The 17124-nt window shown below is 35.2% G+C and overlaps 1 long non-coding RNA gene across 1 annotated transcript in view; it reads right to left on the bottom strand.

Annotated features, from left to right (window-relative positions):
- The window catches only part of LOC124921640, a 55888-nt gene extending 43122 nt beyond the window's left edge, over positions 1 to 12766 (bottom strand). The window contains exon 1 of the long non-coding RNA XR_007097682.1: positions 12650 to 12766. This is a non-coding gene — a long non-coding RNA (uncharacterized LOC124921640). The remainder of the gene's footprint in view (positions 1 to 12649) is intronic.
- Positions 12767 to 17124: the final 4358 nt, after the last annotated feature.

The following is a 17124-nucleotide window of genomic DNA, read 5'->3' as shown; positions in this document are numbered from 1 at the left end:
TCCTAAAAACCTTCATGATATAAAAAAGTTTAGACATTATATATCATTTAACTATGCAGAATCAAATAATTTAATATATTTTTTGAAAAAATGGTAATATATTTTATTAACATAAAGATAAGTCAATACATGAATCAATAATCTGAAAGCAAGCAATATAGATTTATGATCTGGGAAAGGAAAACACTAGTTATAATATTTTAAATGATATAAAATATTAGCTTAATTGAAAATAATCTTCTCATAACTTGTTAAATTCAATAAAAATAATAAAAATTGCTCCTTATGTTACTCGATCACCTTCTACTGGTGTCTATTTTAATTTTATTAGGTGGCCTGGGAGTGTTTTTCAATGCAAACAACGATTCCTTCCTTTATAGCATATCTGAAAAACCTTAGAAGTTACAAATTAACTTATCCTTACGCCTATCATAAATAATAGTACAAATAGCCCAATGCTCTTAATACCATTTTCATCATCTCTTCATCTTCCTTCCACCAACAAACAATTACTAAATATATCATTATGTCTTTTGTCCAAAATTATGGCTTTCCATTCTATTTTCCACCACCATCACCTCCTTCTTTCCGCCACCCTACCACCCTAGCATGCAACCACCACCATCACCAAGTCATCCTACTTTGCAGCCACCACCACCAAGTCTGACACCGAGAAATTAGAGAGATATGAAGTACCACAAGAAATCAATCGACACTCTTCACTCTAGGAATCCACCAAAAGAGTTTAGAGCAAGATAAATAGAAGATAAACTTCTAAACAAGCTTAAAGCTCAAAGTAATTATTATATCAAAAGTGAGTTGTGTTTCACGATTACAAAAAGGCCTACAAAAAGGCCTACAAATAGGCAAAACTAAGAAGTTGGAACAACTCTCCAAAAAGAAGTAAATAAACTTTACTACTAGATAATTAAATATTATGACGGTCGATCTCCAAAAGTGACTATTTGATTTCCACCACACTTCATTAATTTGATCTTATCTTTTTGACTTCCAGAGGTTTTCCAATTCCAGCATCATTCTCCCCCGGTTGGAGAAGATTCAACATCGAATCTGGAACTTGTTCGTCATCAATGTATGGTGAAAGATCAGAAACATTGAATGTGGTTGAGACATCATAGTTTCCTGGTAACTCCACCTTGTAAGCATTATCACCAATCTTCTTCAAAATTCTAAAAGGACCATCAGCTCTAGGATGTAATTTTCCATGTCGACCTCGAGGAAAACGCTCCTTTCATAAGTGAATCCAGACCAAGTCTCCTTCATTGAAAACATAACGCTTTCTATGCTTGTTCGCCACCCTTTGATATTTTTCATTGTGCTCGATAATTTCTTGACGAACTTTCTCATGCAATTGCTTAATATCCTTAGCACGATCTTCTCATTCCTTGCTTATATGATGAGTAATAGGTATTGGAGCTAGATCTATGAGAGTGATGGGATTCTTACCATAAACAATCTCGAACGGACTCAACCCGGTAGTTTGACTCGATGATCGATTGCAAGCAAACTCTGCTTGAGCCAAAACCCCATCCCATTGGCGAGGATTCTTTCCAATCAAAATTCTCAAAAGGTTTCCCAAGCTCCGATTTACAACCTTTGTCTGTCCATCAGTTTGTGGATGGTGAGAAGAACTAAATTGAAGTTTAGTTCCAAGTTTCTTCCAAAGCGTTCGCCAGAAATGACTCGTAAATTTCGAATCCCGATCAGAGGTTATTGTCTTTGGAATGCCATGAAGCCTCACAATCTCTTTAAAATAAAGAATAGCTACGTGAGTGGCATCCATTGTTTTGATGCAAGGAATAAAGTGCGCCATTTTTGAAAACCGATCAACGACCACCATAATTGAATTTTTGTTCCTTTGAGTGCGTGGCAGCCCAACAACAAAGTCCATACTCACATCTTCCCATGGACATAATGGTACCGGTAAAGGTGTGTACAAACCCGTATTTTGCCCATGACTTTTAGCAATATGACACACTCTGCACCTCTCTATGTACTTCTTGACATCTCGATCCATACGTGGCCAATAAAAATTTTCTTGTACGAGTGTAAGAGTCTTTTCTCTTCCAAAGTGTCCCGCAAGACCTCCGTTGTGTGCCTCATCGATAATTGTTAGCCTTAATGAACAATCTGGAATACATAATAATGTACCTTTAAAGAGATAATCATCATCAATCAAGAAAAACTTGAATGGAGCTTTTGAAGATTCCTCCCAAATTCTGCCGAAGTACAAATCATCTTTGTAGAGATCTTTTATCACCTCAAATCCAAGCACTTGTAACTACAATGTAGACAACAAAGAATGTCTTCGACTAAGAGCATCTGCCACTCGATTTAGCACGCCAGACTTGTGCTTGATCACAAAATTGAATGCTTGTAGAAACTCGACCCATTTTCCATGTTGCGGGTTCAACTTTTGTTGTGAGTTCAAGTATTTCAAAGCTTCATGATTCGAGAAGAGAACAAACTCTTTGTGTAGTAGATAATGTTGCCAATGATCCAAGGTATGAACAAGGGCAAAGAACTCCTTATCGTATGTTGAATAATTGCGTCGGGAGTTATTCATCATCTCACTAAAGAAAGCAATGGGTCTGCCTTCTTGGCTAAGAACTCCTCTGATCCCCACGTTAGAAGCATCACAATCTACTTCAAATACCCTTCCGAAATCTGGAAGTTGCAAAATTAGAGCTTCCGTGATTTTTTTCTTGAGAAGTTCAAAGCTTTTTAATGCTTCCTCCGTCCACTTGAAACTACCACCTTTCAAACATTCAGTTATAGGAGTAATGATAATGCTAAATTTTTTGATAAACCTACGGTAAAATGAAGCCAAGCCATGAAAACTCCAAATATCATGAATAGTCTTAGGAATTGGCCAACTTAAGATAGCTTCAATCTTGTCTCGATCCATCTTGATACCGTAAGAAGAAATATTGTAGCCCAAAAAGACGAGGCTGTTAGTGAAGAAGTGAAATTTCTTCAAATTGGCATATAACTTCTGTTCTCTTAGCACCCTAAAAACTTGTCGAAGATGATTTAAATGCTCTTCTTGACTAGAGCTGTACACAAGAATATCGTCAAAATAGACAAAAACAAATTTCCCAATAAATGGTTTAAACATGTGATTCATAAGTCGCATAAATGTAGAGGGTGCATTAGAAAGTCCAAATGGCATAACCAGCCACTCGTAAAGACCATCTCTAGTATTGAAAGCGGTTTTCCACTCATCTCCAGGCCGCATTCGAATTTGATGATAGCCACTTCGTAAATCAATCTTAGAACCAATTTTGAAGCTGTGAAGTTGATCAAAGAGATCATCGAGGCGAGGAATAGGAAAACGGTATTTGATCGTGATTTTATTCACCGCCCTACTATCAACACACATACGCCACGAACCATCTTTTTTTGGCACAAGAAGTGCTGGCACAGCACAAGGACTCTTACTTTCTTGTATAAGACCTCTTGCCTGCAAGTCTTCAACTTGTCGCTGCAACTCTTCATATTCCTTAGGATTCATTCTATAAGCAGATTTATTTGGGATTGACGCACCAGAGATTAGATCAACACAATGTTGAATATTTCGCATGGAAGGAAGACCCGTAGGAATCTCTTCAGGTACGACATCAACAAATTCTTGTAAAAGAGGCCGCACTTGTAGAGGAATGATATTATCTTCCTTGTTTTCTTCCAAAACCACCAATGCAAACACTCCTAATGATTCATTCATTACATCCTTAAATTGTGATTTGGAAAGCAAATTATTTCCTTCTTCCTTTGATGGTTTGACAATGTCCTTCATTCTTGAAGGTGCCAAAATTATTTTCTCGCCATCTTTCACAAAAGTATAGGTATTTTTGAATCCATCATGTTGCGTTTTCCTATCAAATTTCCAAGGTCTTCCAAGAAGCAAATGACAAACATCCATAGGGATAACATCACACCAAACTTCATCTTTGTACTTTTCTCTAGTAGAAAATTGAACGAGACATCGATTATTTACCTTTACTTCATTACCTTTCCGAAGCCATGATAATTTGTAAGGTTGAGGATGATTTTCGGTTTTTAATTGCAGCTTCTCCACCATAGCTGTAGCCACAACATTTTCGCAACTTCCTCCATCGACAATGATGTCACACACCTTGCCATTTGACGTGCATCTAGTGTGAAAAATATTATTACGAATCCATGAATCATCTGGAACATAATTGGTGTTGAGGATACGCCGTATTACTAAAGCTTCCCCATAATCTTCATAAGTGATATCTCCCTCCTCGTTACATTCATCGTAAATTGGTGTTGTCTCTTCATTCTCTTCTTCATACTCTTCCTCAACGAGAGTAATGATTCTTCGATTTGGACAATCAGCGGCAAAATGTTCGAACCCTTTGCACTTGAAACAAGTTTTTTGATTAGTTAGACCACTTGATTTTTCAAAACTAGCACCACCATCTTTACTTGTAAAAGATTTATGTTTTACGTCTTTTACAGTTGGACTGTTCTTGAAAGTAGAAGCACTTCCTCGGTTATAGGCACCACCACCCGATGAGAAACGTCCCCCAAAATGACTCGATTTTTTTGTTGTTTTTCAACTTTGAGAGCCAACTGACATACATCATTATATGTCAAATATTGCTGCAATTGGACCACATTTCCAATTTCATATCGTAGCCCTCCAAGAAAACGAGCAATAGTTTCTTCTTCCGGCTCCAAAACATCGCATCGCATCATAAGATTTTCAAATTCAGCCACGTAGTCTTCCACAGATAGATCCTTCTGCCTGAAGTTGTGATATTTGAGAAAAGAATCTTGGCGATAATTATCCGGCAAAAATTTCCTACTTAACTCCTTCTTCATTTTGTCCCATGTTTTGATCTTTTTCTTGCCATCACGCACACGTTGTTTCTTAAGGTGTTCCCACCAAATGGACGCATATTTTTTTAATTTGATAACCACTAACTTCACCTTGTTATCTTCTTGAACATCTTTGAACTCAAAAATTCTCTCAACGGTATTGAACCAGTCAATGAATTCATCAGGATTATTTCTTCCTTCAAAATCTGGAATATCAACTTTAAAATCCAAAAACCTGTAGCGGACATTGTTTCTTTGGAACCGTTGTCCACGAGATGCACGGTCACTTGCGTCATTATCATCATGAAATGGATTGAAATCCTCATCATTAATTTTTGAATCATCATCTGAATCATGACCATCAACAATATCACGAAGGTCTCTTTGACGAGGTTTAGGTTCATCATCATTTGGTCCTCTTCTTCTCCGACCAACCATTGTAAACTAAAGCTCTGATACCACTTTGACACCGAGAAATTAGAGAGATATGAAGTACCACAAGAAATCAATTGACACTCTTCACTCTAGGAATCCACCAAAAGAGTTTAGAGCAAGATAAATAGAAGATAAACTTCTAAACAAGCTTAAAGCTCAAAGTAATTATTATATCAAAAGTGAGTTCTGTTTCAGGATTACAAAAAGGCCTACAAATAGGCAAAACTAAGAAGTTGGAACAACTCTCCAAAAAGAAGTAAATAAACTTTACTACTAGATAATTAAATATTATGACGATCGATCTCCAAAAGTGACTATTTGATTTCCACCACACTTCATTAATTTGATCTTATCTTTTTGACTTCCAGAGGTTTTCCAATTCCAGCATCAAAGTCATCCTACTTTACCGCCGCCACCAAGCCATCCCCTTCTTCCACCGCCATCCCCACCAAGTCGCGTTCCTCCATCACCACCACATCATTTCCGTCCACCTCCTCCGCCGCACCACTTCATTCCACCACCGCCTTCATTTCCACCACCTTCTCCAGGACATCATACCATCATCATAGTGGTTACGTCTCCTTAGATGGTCTTTTCCTACTCGGGTGTCTCTCCTTTGCACTCTGTTGCTTTCTCAAGAAGAGGAAGAAGAAACAAATTCACGAGACCGACATTGTGAGAGTTGACGAACACTTCAAGATTCAAGAAGTTGTAGTACCAGGTCCACATGGTACACAGAACGTAATACTAAATATTTATGAAGACATACATGTTGAAGAAGAGATCAACAAGAATAAGCTGATACTTAACAAAGGGTCTCATCATGATCATGCTATTACTTCCGAATCCCCTCAATCAAAGAAGGCGGTTGAAATAGCCAAAGCAGCAGCTTCTGATACAATCCAGCATTATCATGATCACCAAAAGAGTTGATTAAAACTCTCTCTTCCAAGTATTCCAAATTCTGATGAACCAAGCAGAAAGTCTCATTTTACTTGTGATTTTTTTTATTTTTACCCATCAAAAATAAATGTTCACTGTAATTAAGGGATACACAACCTAACCAAGTTGTATTTAAACACCCGATAAACTTATAAAATAACTTAAGATTCATCGAACTCTACAATTATCTTTATATAAATTGGTGGGAAATCTCATAACTGTATTTAATGAACATGTCAAATCTAATCGTGTACAAACTATTGCATTATGATAAATTAATTCACTGCAATGAAATATAGAGCTCATAACGTAGCATCGATATCCTCGTCAAACTGAGATAACATAGTAAAAGAGAGTTTAAAATGAGTTGTTAATAGAAAATCAAGGAACTATCATGAAACATGTTAAATAAATAAAAAAACTTTCTCAATATACAATTTCTCGATATAATTTTCTATCTCGTCTCTATCTTAAAATCACAATTTCAAATATTTAATTTGCACATTTACCTTCTTGATTTTTTTATAAGAGTAAATAAACAAACGAGTTCTCGTACGTAATCAACTTTAAAATAGACACAATTATAAAAATCATTTTTTAAGTAATGCATGGTAATAAAAAAGTCACAACTTTTATATCGCCACCTTGACAATTGTTTCAAACAAGATTTTTTTTTCTTCAAATAACAAATACACTCATTTTTGTCATAAGACTATATATATATATATATTTTAAAAATGCGGTATTCACATCTAGCTGCTCAAACTCTAAAATATGCATAGCCACAATGCCAAATAATGTTTTATCAAAATTTATTTCACAACTAAAGAAAACACGTCATTAAAATTAATATCCGAAATTTGACTATACATTTCTCACCGAACTTCAAGAAGGACTAATATCGCATAGAGTTTGCTATTGTTGTAGAGAAAGAGACAAGGATTTGAAGCCTTCGCTATACCATCTCTGTTTCGGCAGAAAAGATAGACAAGAATAATTGTCTTGGTCTTAAAGTGATGAAATATTACACGGACACTAGCAACAGCGTATGGGGTTTTTATCACCCCCATAGGCCAGTTGAAGCGATGACGCACACTGCTTTAAATAAAGCGCAGTGAACAGCAGTCCAGACTTCCGCGTTAATATTAGTACCCTTTTTACAAAATGAGCTAGTGCAAGACCAACTTCAACAGAGAGGACTGCAACAACCTCCTATAAGGAACCATATAAGGCTACCACCGATACTGAAAAAGAGACTGCAACCCTCTACTGCTAGAGAAAGAAGGGCTGCGGAATTGTAAAGGATTATTAATCCCTCTCTCTCGGTGTTGAATTTCAAACTATCATATATCGCCAGACAACTTCAAATGCCAGAATTGATCAACAATCATTAACGAAGAAGATTTAATCCACTCAATTCAGAGTTATCATCAATAATCTTGTTTCATGTTTCAGTTTTTTTCTTAATTTTTTTATGTCCGAAATTATATTATACCCACTTAAATTTCGAGTTAGATCCATGTAATGCCGTGATCTTTCTAGTATTGAGTTGTCTAATGATGTTGAGTAGACAAGACCATATGTAGCTTTAGACTCAGATAATGATGATGTTCCTTAGGGTCAAGCTATAAGCCATAAAAATGATATAGAAACTGATCTTGGTGATAATATTGAGGATGATTTTGAAGTTCAACAAGAAGATGTAAATCAATAGAATCAACAAACAGAGGAACTTAAGAGGTCTACTTAGGAGTGTTGTGGGGAGCCTATATGATATAAAGAGACTTTTGAGGATGCTCATAAGGAAGAATGACTAACTGCCATGAAGAAAGAGATGAAGTCATTGCTGAAAAATGACACATATGAACTGGTTGAAAACCAAAGAACCTAAAAGTATTACAAAATAAATGGGTGTATAAGATCAAACAAGAAAGTGATGATAGCAAGTCAAGATATAAGGCTAGGCTATGTTAGGTCTAGCTGCTTGTATGAATCTTGAGGTTGAATAGCTTGATGTCAAGACTACATTTCTCTACGGTGATTTGTATGAAGATGTTTATACGGAGCAACCTGAAGGTTACAATAAAAAAGGCGAGGAATGCAAGGTGTGCAAACTTGTCAAAAGTCTGTACGGTTTGAAGCAAGCACCAAGACAGTGATATCTTAAGTTTGAGTCGTTCATGACCATCAATGGGTACATGAAGACATCTAAAAATCACTGTATCTTCGTGCAAAAGTTTGTTTCTAATGATTTTATTATACTTCTCCTATATATTGATGATATTCTGATTGTAGGGAGAGACAAGCTCAAGACTGCCAAGTTGAAAAATGATTTAGTCAAGTCTTTTGAGATGAAAGACTTGGGTCAAACAAGACAAATTTTTGGAATGCATGTCATTCGTGATTGGGTGAAAAAAAGCTATGGCTGTCTCAATAGAGATATATTGAGAAGATTATAAAAAGATTATGTATGGACAAGTCAAAACTAGTTGCTTGTCCACTGGCTACACACTTGAAAATAAACAAGACAATGTCTCCCAAGAATGAGTAGAAAATACAAGAAATGTGCAACCATTTTAGTTTCTCATCTCACTTGAGGCTCGAGAAAAAATTGAGTATAATATAATTATCGAGCTGAGATACAATTCTCTCGATGAACGATTTTTCACCATCTTCAAAATTCTCAATAGTCTACTGGGTCAACTGGGTCATAACACATGTATCCCCACTTTTCATTACCATGACAAAAAAATGCATTGCTTGATTTTTGTATCTAGCTTAGACCTCTCATCTTTTGGAACATGCACAAAGGGTCTGCAATAAAAAACATGTAAATAGTCATAATTAACATCTTTACCTGACCAAACACTTTATGTACACTTATTATTTAATGACTTTGAGGGAGAACGGTTGATAACATACACTGTAGTGCTCATGACTTCAGCCTAAAAATGCTTAGCCAACCTAGCATGGGAGAGCATACTCCTTATCCGTTTTAACATTGTTCTGTTCATCCTCTCTGTCACTCCATTTTGTTGTGAAATCTTGATCACGATTTGTTCATGTTGAATATCCTACTCTTTGCAATAATCATCAAATGAACCTATGTACTTACACCATTATCTGACTGCACCCTCATCAGTTTTCTGTTTGTCTCTCTTTCAACCAGCTTGTGAAAGACCTCGAACTTTGCTGTAACCTCATCATTGGACTTTATAACATAAGCCCAAAAATTCTAGATGCATCATCTATGAAAGTTACAAAATAAGAAGCACCACCTATGAATTTAATCTTCATAGGACCACAAACATCAGTATGGACCAACTCAAGGACATTCTTTTTCAGTTGCACTTTCGACTTACTAAGGAGACTCTCTTCTGCTTACCTTTCAAGCAATGCTCACAATTTTCAAGATGAGCATCCTTGAGATTCAGAAACTCATTCATCTTAATCAAAACATTCAGCAATTTTCACCAATTCCATCATCGAGCTTACATGTGGAAATCAAATTCATTCTTAAATCAGGACATGTCTTACATCTCTCATTGTCAGGAAACAACTCATGTTTGTCTCGATTCTAACATCACCAAGACTAACTACTTTGGACACACCATTGTTACCCATGCGAACCTCATCATAATCACCAGCTTTGTAAGACTGTAAGTAACATTTGTGTGGAGTAATATGGAATGAGGCACCTGTGTCAACAATTGATTCTATTTCATTTGAAGATGTGCTAAGACATGAGTTTTGTCAGTTAGAAGCACATGTTAGTTCACCATCTGAATCATAAGTAGATGTATCTACACTTTGTTCTTTCTTTCTATGGGCTTCACCGTACTCTTTGTTTTATCATTTTTAAATTTCCAGCACTCGTTTTTCCAATGACCCATTTTGACGCAGTAATGACAAACATCATCCTTTTTTGGAGCTCTAGACTTGCTCCTACTCGAACCACTTCTATTATTCTTTGATCTTCCTCTATCAGTCACCAATATATTAGACTTAGAGTGTTTATCCCCCTTTCGATTCTCCTCATCAAATAAGGAACCGGTGACAAATGTCATGTTGACTTTACCATTTGTTGTTGAGTTGCTGAGAGTGATAATAAGAGTCTCTCAACTTGTAGGCAAAGATCCAAGGACTAAAAGTGATTGCACCTCATCATCAAAATTTACCATCGTACTACTCAACTGATTCAAAATAATTTAAAATTCATTCAAGTGCTCAAAAATTGATATATGATCAATGTATTTCAGATTCACTAGATGAATGCTATGATAACTCATAAAAGGAATGAGAGGAAAGGTAAGTTTGATTCTTTATTTGCAAAATATGGTGGTGGTGGGAGCAAAGTGGAATCAGAACCTACTGACGAGGAATTTGAAGCCATATAGAAGAAGCTCCAAAGCAAAATGAAAATGTAGATTTGGATTTGGAAATGAAACTAATAGGTTTATCAAGTAGTATTAGTTTATGATACTTTTGAGCATTGGGGCTTGTTGTATCAAGTCTTTTAAGGAATCATTTAAAATTTTGCATGTTATATATAGCATTTTAAATTATTATGCATATCATTAGGTTTCTCAAAGTCTTGAATAGCAAACACTTGAGTCATAATGACCATTTTAGAAAAGCAACCCTAGTAACTATTGAGATCTCAATCAATATGTAGATAGATGTTAATAATAAACTATCACAAAGAAGCAGTTTCCTAATCTAGTGAAACTCTTCAAGCATGTCCACCCGTATGCTCCATATAAATTCTAAAAATGAATTCTACTCTGACAAATAGTCTGAAGAAGTCAAAAATTCTCCATAGTTAGCCCTTTATCCATAAAAGAATGCTGCTACTAGGTAGGATCAGGAAAGACAAGTTTTCAGGTATTGGATAATTTGTTCAGTTTTCTCTATCTTCAAAAAAATCTTGAGCCTACATACAAGTATGTAAAATCACCATTGACCATCTTGGTTCTCTCCTTACAGATTGGAACTGTGTAATTATCGGGTCTAACATCATTTTACTCGAAACCAAACAATTAAGCCACCGCTGTTACAATGCATAATAAATAATACTGTTGAGAGTTTGAAGAAACCTCATTTTGCATATGCAAATAAATGTGAACTAACTTACCTACCTAATTCTAAAGAATCCCCTCAATATTACACACGGAAATTCAACTTTAAACAATATTAAACGAAATGACTGATTCAATCAAGATTTCATTCATACTAGTGTTTGATTTTAACATAAAGGTCAACTAGTCTGAGAATATGCATATTTTGCCAATCAGATGTAAATATAACAAACAAACAACTATAACAAAAGATAAAAGTTTAAATTAGTAGGACTACAAACAACATGAAGCTTATTTTAAAGAATCCTATAATTGATCAAGACAAATTTGATAGAACTAATTCGATAGGGTTAGGAGGGCGAACCATTTTTTCGAAAATTTCACAATCGAAGATAGTGACAAGGTGAATTATGCTATATATTTTTTACGGGCTGAGCTGGAACATGGGTTACAAATTATTTGATGGACCACATGGTTTTGACGTGGAGGGATGTATTCACGAATGAAGTTTTATTAGTGTTTCAACCAATAATTCTATACTAAAAATTTTAGGGCAACTCAAAAAAAGGAAAGATCTTATTTTGATTGATAGTGGGAGTACTCATTCGTTTATAGACGAAGGAAATGCACGCCAATTGGGTTGGGTTTTAACCTACGAGAAAATAATCCGTTAGTATTTACCATTGCAGATGAAGGTTCTTTATATAAAGGAAAATTAATTTACACTCGAGATATGGAAACTCAAATTGCTGCAACATAGTTTAGGGTTGATTGGATGAGAAAGATTAAACAAGTAAGCTGGAAGTATCCAAAGCAATGAATGAAGACAAGGATCAATGATTTAAAAATATATTTTTACGAGATTAAGGATAAGAGAACTTTCAATTTGATGAGTGTGAGTAAGTGAGCTAAAAACTATTAAGAAAGGTTTGGGTTGTTTCGTAGGACAATTATACCACATAGAAGTTAAGAAATCTTCATAAAATAGAACACACCGATTATAAAAAAATAACCATACTTGTCCATTCAAAAGTTAATTGAAAAGTACCTCACTGTTTTCATAGAACCAAACCAGCTGTCTGCCTGTCTCCAATTCAAAAAACTGATCATTCTAATAATCTCAAACGATTTCACCAAATCTGAGACTATACCTTTATTCCTATTCAGAAAAGGCTTCAGTAGCAGAGATGAAGAGGGTTGGGTTTATAAGAAACAACACAAGTTTATATGTTTATATGATTATCCTTGTTAAGAATAAGGATGGAACATGGATATTTTGTTTAGAGTACATACAACAAAATGAAATCACAATCAAGGATAAGTACCTTATATCTGTAGTGGACGAGTTACTGGATGAGCTCTATGAAGCAACGATTTTCATCAACCTCGACATATGTGCGGATTATCATCAAATAAGGGTCAGAGAAGAGGACATCCACAAGATTATTTTCAGAACTCATTCTACACTGTATGAATTCAAGAGTAATGACATTCGGATTATCAAATTCAACTGCAACATTCTAAGTATTAATAATTGAAATATTTTTTAGTATGGCCAAGGAAAGGTATTATTAGTATATTTTTTTATGATATTCTTATATACAGTTCTAATATGGAACTACATCTAAGGTATTTTGAGAAAGTTATGAAAATTCTTAAAAACAGTATAATGGTAAGCGATCAAAATGCTTATTTGGATTAAAGAAGCAGGAATATCTAGGTCATTTCTTGGGCATCAAAGCATTAAGAGGCTTTCTTGGGCAGGGTATTATCGAAGATTCGTATGAAACTTGGAACTATTAACAAACCATTACATGGTTTTACTCAAGAATAGTATGTTTAAATGGACTAAAGATGCAGAGAAGACATTTAAAACTTGAAAAAGGCTCTAACCACCACTCCGATATTAGTATTACCTGATTTTTGGATTGATCTCAAAGTACAAATAAATGCCAGCATTGGCGCAATATTGATGTAGAAAAGAATAGATGCCAACATTGGCGTAGTATTGATGTAGAAAAGAATACGCATCGCGTATATGAGCAAATCACTTGCTAAGACACATTATGATTCTCTACATATGAGAAGAAGCTGTTAGCAGTATTAATGAAATTATTTAAGTAAAGAAATTACCTTTATGGTAAGCATTTTCATTATCAGGATAAAAAGTTTGAAGTTTCTTATGGAGAACAATATCACTACAGTCCGGCAACAAACATGGTTATCTGAGTTATTTGGATTGAACTATACCATAATGTACAATAGGGGAATGACAAACGTTGTGACCCGGGAAGGTACTTGAAGTCAGTAATGTATATGCACGGGAAACTGTAAGTAGTATTAATATTAGTTTCTAAGTGAAGAAATTACCTTTATGGTAGGCATTTTCATTTTAATAGAAGATTCTAGAAGTTGTTAGTAGTGTAAAAGATTGTAGAATAGATAGTTAGATAACCATCTGTCATTATATGAGTAGTGTAAATAGTAGACAAATATGATGTAATAATTTTCTCAATCTATCTCATTTATATTTATTATCTTCTATCATAATTCTCCCTCCTTGCTAATTCTGGTTACTATTAAAGATTTTGTTTAGTTTGTGGCCTCTTTGTAGATCGGGACACAACAACAGACTTAGTAGAGTATACAAGAATAGTCGCATCAGTTTGGCCAAGTGAAGTAGAAGGATCGTACAAAAAGATGAAGAAATACAAAATTTTATAATACTACTCGCATCTCAACCAAATAAATGTCTATTCTACCAGTAATAAGACAATATCATCAAATATAAAAACAGGAACAAATAAGGGAAGCTGTGAGAATAAATTTTAACCATTCTTTATATATAAGATTATATTGTTGCTCGTATGGGAAATTAGGGTTTGTTGGTCGTCAGGTGGTGGATTTCACTCTCCGATCACACTTCTCCTCTTAACTGGCGCAGAGCTCCGACCGACCGAGAAGAGAGACGTGGAGGATTCGGTGGTGGAGAAGTGTATTTATACTTTTAATTCTGAATGGTAACATAATATAAAAACAAAAGGTTGGAACATAAAGACTAGTTTTGATAAAGAAACCGCTTTCAGTAGTGAGAATACAAAAGAAGGCATAAATATATCTGAAAATCACTAGTAAATAAAGGGTATGAATCTGAATTGGGGTATGAACCTGAATTGGACTTTTTTCGTGTAATCTTCATGGTGGCAGATGTATCTTCCTCCATTGTTTCTCTTTTGCTTGGCTGATAGTACATCAAATCCAGACTGCAACTATGAACAGTGCACTCATAGGTTCTCTTAGCGCAACAACAAGATATGAATATGAAAAAGATACATTTGTCATTTTGGTCAAAAATCAGAAACAAAACATTCTCAAATAAAGCATAACATTATACTTCAATTTGGGGATATTGATACAGAAATTAATTCTTATACCAAATGATAAATCTCGATCATATCCAAAAAATAATATGAGCTTGCCCAAAAAAACCCTTAAACCAAATAATGTTTTGAGGTGCAATGGGGCGAACCTTCATCCATTTTCCGTCAAGAAAGAGTTTCATTGATCAACTAATTAAAGAAACATGATTATTGATTGACTCGAATACATTGATTGATCAAACAAGATAAGAAAGTTTGGGGAATTAGGGTTTGTTTAAGCCATTAATTATTAGAAATGATATGAGATTAGAAAAACTGACCAACCTGAGGATGATGTGGAAGGAACAGTCGTCGGTTGGTGGATTTCACTCTTCGATCACACTTCTCCTCTTAACTGGCATAGAGCTCCGACCGACCGAGAAGAGAGACGCGGAGGATTCGGTGGTGGAGGAGTGTATTGATACTTTTAATTCTGAATGGTAACATAATAAAGAAAACAAAAAGTTGAACATAAAGACTAGTTTTGATAAAGAAACCACTTTCAGTAGTGAGAATACAAAAGGAAGGCATAAATCTATATGAAAATTGACTAGTAAGGGTATGAACCTGAATTGGGGTATGAACCAGAATTGGACTTTTTTCGTGTAATCTTCATACTGGGTGGCAGATGTATCTTCCTCTATTGTTGCTTTTTTGCTTGGCTGATAATACATCAAACCCATACTGCAACTATGAACAGTGCACTTATAGGTTCTCTTAGTGCATCAGTATGATATGAATATGAAAAAGATACATTTGTCATTTTGGTAAAAAAAATAATCAAAACATTGTCAAATAAAGCAGAACATTATACTACAATTTGGGGATATTGATGTAGAAACTAATTCTTATACCAAATTAAAAATCTCGATCATATCCAAAAAATAATATCAGCTTGCCCAAAAAAAACCCTTAAACCAAATAATGTTTTGAGGTGCAATGGGGCGAACCTTCATCCATTTTCCGTCAAGAAAGAGTTTCATTGATCAACTAATTAAAAAAATATGATTATTGATTGACTCGAATACATTGATTGATCAAACATGGTAAAAAAGTTTGGGAAATTAGGGTTTGTCTGAGCCATTAATTATTATAAATGAAATGAGATGAGAAGAACTGACCGACCTGAGGATGATGTGGAAGGAAAGGTCGTCGGGTGGTGGATTTCACTCTCCGATCACACTTCTCCTCTTAACTGGCGCAAAACTCCGACCGACCGAGAAGAGAGACGCGGAGGATTCGGTGGTGAAGGAGTGTATTGATATTTTTAATTTTGAATGGTAACATAATAAAGAAAACAAAAAGTTGAACATAAAGACTAATTTTGATAAAGAAACCACTTTCAATAATGAGAATACAAAAACAAGGCATAAATCTATCTGAAAATTGATTAGTAAATAAAGGGTATGAACCTGAATTGGGGTATGAACCTGAATTGGACTTTTTTTTGTGTAATCTTCATACTGGGTGGCAATGTATCTTCTGTTATGAGAGGATTTTAGGGTTAGGTTTTCTAACCCTTAATAAGTCGCCGGATTGATAACGAAGTCCGCAGGTTCGGTAATTTCGGTAATTTCGTTGTTAATAAGCTGTATTCACACAACAGGGTTTTAGTCTGGAATAAGCTGTTACACAGCATATGAAAGTTCTTGTAGCAGTTGAGTAACTGTATTAGTTATAACAGAAGAGTAGTAACAGCTGGCCTTGCCAGCTGGCAAAGGAAGTTAGAGAGTCATGTAAAGGGGTGAATGATTCTGCCTTAAATACTTGCTGAACTAGAATGGAAACCACGACTGATGAATTGACTCTTCAGGTAACCCTGATTAACTCTTCTTATTCTCATTCTGCATCTCTTCTAATCTATTCTTCTAATTCAATCTCTTCTTCCTATCAATTACTGATCTGCAATTATTCTCATTCTCTACTCCTCTAATCTCTCATCTTATCGGTAGTTACTAAGGTATTGTCAACCCTAGATTACATATTGTATACGTATAGTTCTCATAATATCATTGGTATCAGAGCGACATTCTTGGCAATATGGTGGAATCACGTATCGACGGATAGTTGAATGAAAATCATAAACATAGTCAAGCGTATGAATGAATAAAGTGCAGTGAGTTGTCAAAATGAATTTTCCAAAATTCTTTGGAGAAAATGTCGAAGATGTTGAAGACTGGATTTATGAGGCAGAAAGATTTTTTCGGGTTAACGACACACTTGAAGAAGACGAGGGTTCATCTTGCGACAAGTCACATGAGGGAAAAGGCACTACGATGGCTTAGGGAACACGTGGTCATGAAAACTCTCAGCAGAGGATTGACGTGGAGAGAGCTAAACAACTATTGCGACGTGAGTTTGGGTCATGTGTCAGGGACGAT

The sequence above is a fragment of the Impatiens glandulifera genome, chromosome 1 (assembly GCF_907164915.1).
Source record: "Impatiens glandulifera chromosome 1, dImpGla2.1, whole genome shotgun sequence".
NCBI classification, from domain to species: domain Eukaryota; kingdom Viridiplantae; phylum Streptophyta; class Magnoliopsida; order Ericales; family Balsaminaceae; genus Impatiens; species Impatiens glandulifera.
This window is presented reverse-complemented; position numbering and strand designations above follow the sequence as displayed.